Source organism: Alligator sinensis, unplaced genomic scaffold, assembly GCF_000455745.1.
Source record: "Alligator sinensis unplaced genomic scaffold, ASM45574v1 scaffold2410_1, whole genome shotgun sequence".
Taxonomy (NCBI): Eukaryota; Metazoa; Chordata; order Crocodylia; family Alligatoridae; genus Alligator; species Alligator sinensis.
Window position 1 is genome coordinate 5,041 of NW_005843863.1, and position 2,327 is coordinate 7,367.

A 2,327-nucleotide genomic window follows, 5' to 3' on the forward strand; every position below is an offset into this window, starting at 1 on the left:
AGGCCGGGGCAGCACCGGGGCGAGAGGCTCCCGGGGGAGACAAGCCGGGGGCCGGGGAGGCCCCGAGGTAGGAGGGTGCAGAGTCCGGAGAAGGCAAACCCTGGGCTGGGCTGGGCTGGGCTGTAGCGCGGGGCCCTTCCACCCGGCAGCTGTTTCGGGTGCGGTGAATGTGCAGAGGGTGGCCGTGCCCCGGTACATCACCGTCTACCCCGGGACACAGCGCAGCGGGCGAGCGCGGGGCGGCCGCCTGCCCTGGGAGCCCCTCCTGTCGCCCCCAGCCGGGCTCAGGGCCCGGGGTGCACATGGGCTGCGCTGGTTGTTGCTGCAGGTTTTAGCAGCAGGCGCCGCCTCATTCCAGGGAGCGGCGGAAAAGAGGGGCCCTGCGCAGGCAGCTGGGAGAGGAGAGGAGAGGCCAGCCCACGAGTGCGATGTCGCCCACCGCAGCAGCCAGTGCAGGGGTGCACAGTGCAGGTGACAGGTCAAGGGGCCAGGAGGAGAGGGTTTAGCAGAGCTGGCTGGTGGTGCACAGTGGTGGAGCGCTACTGTGGGTTTGAGTGTAGGTGCTGGCTGTCTGACCCTTTTCAGCCCCAGGGCGGGTGCACAATGCCTATTTGCTTGTAGGGCAGGCGGCAAGGCCGGTCAAGAGACACGCGGGAAGGGTTTGCGGCAGGCTGGCCCATTAGCAGGGTGGTTCGGGACCCTGCCGCTGGTGGCAGGGGCTGCGGGTTCAAGTCCCCGCAAGGCTTGAGTCCTCTAGTCCCAACTAGCACGCAACTTCCCCTCCGGCGCTTGCCTAACAGCTGGTGCTCAGAGGTGATCGTGGTTGAAAGCCGGAGGGGATGTGGAGCTGTAGCCCAATTGGGTACGTCCCGAACCACCCGGTGTCTGCCGGGTTTCTTTTTATCCTGGTTTTGAGGTGCAGGGGCAGAAAAAGCAAAAAAACTTTTCAGGGTGCAAAAAACACCTTTCCTGCTTCTTTCACCCCACCCACACACCCTCCTTGTGTATTCAGCCACAGTGGGGCTTGAACCCACCACCTCTGCCACCTAGGGTAGCACCCTTACCTCCAGACTACTGGCGAAGGCTGAAAGATGATCCGGGCCTGGTCCCTTTGACACGCAATGTCCAGGCCCCTCCATTGAAGGAGGAAGGTGCCTGCCCGCAAAAGTGGGGGGAGACCTGGACATGCACCCCTGCACTGGCTGCTGTGGTGGGCTACATCGCACTCGTGGGCTGGCCTCTCCTCTCCTCTCCCCCCTGCCTGGGCAGGGCCCCTCTTTTCTGCTGCTCCCTAAAACCTGCAGCAACAACCAGCGCAGCCCATGGGCACCCCCAGCGCTGGAGCCCGGCTGGGGGCGACAGGAGGGGCTCCCAGGGCACAACACTACACAGGGCCAGCATCCTCTGGGCCTGGCTTTCACTCTTGCTTTCCCCAGTGGCACTAACCCAGCCACTGCAGTTCAAGCGCCATCATATTTGCCATGGCAGAGAGGTGAAACTTCCAGCCGCCCATGCTCGAGTCCGGAGACGTCGGGAGGTCTGCCTTTGTTTCCGAGCACAGGAGCTGCCTGGATAAAGCGGAGCCGTGCAGCACATCTCCCTGGGCTGCAGGGAAGGGTCTTCTCCGGCTGCTCAGCAGGGACGACTGCGGGGTCCCAGCTCCTGTGCAACCCCAGTCAAGGGGTGCAGAGAAGGGGGCTCAGAGGCCTCCAGCCACAAGGGAGTCTGGACCCCCAACCCGCACTTCGCAGCACTGTGCCTCGGCCCCCCGGCTCTGGCTCTCTGGGAGACCTGGGGCTGGGGGGCAGCAGCGGCCTCGGGCTGTCCTCAGGGAGCTGGACAGCCGTGTCCTGCAGAGCGCGGATACATGGGGACCCAGGAAAGGCCGCCTGCCCACATATCCTCCCTGGGGCCTGGTTCAGACCAAGATCCAGCTGCAGAGCTGTCTCTGGGGCCCCTAAAGTCAAAGGGCCACGAGCTGGGTGGCCACCAGACAAAACCCAGACCAGCACCCCAGGGCGGCTGTCCTCGTACAGGGGTCACCGCGCTGCGCCCAGGACACCGCTCACCGCCCCAACGAGCTTGTGCGTGCGAAGGTGCACAGGAGCTGTGCAAGGGGCAGGCCAGCGGCCCCCGCTGTGGGACGCCCTCCTCCGCCCTGCGCTGGGGCAGAGCCTTGCTCCGGCCGTCCGGGCCTCTGAGCCCAGGGGACCAGTGCCTCCTGCCCCCAGGACTGCACACGAGCTCCTCTGCCCTCCTGGCAGGGCCCTGCCCGGTGCTGCATCACGGCCCGCCTGCAGCCCCCTCCTCCAGCCCCGTCCCCCGCA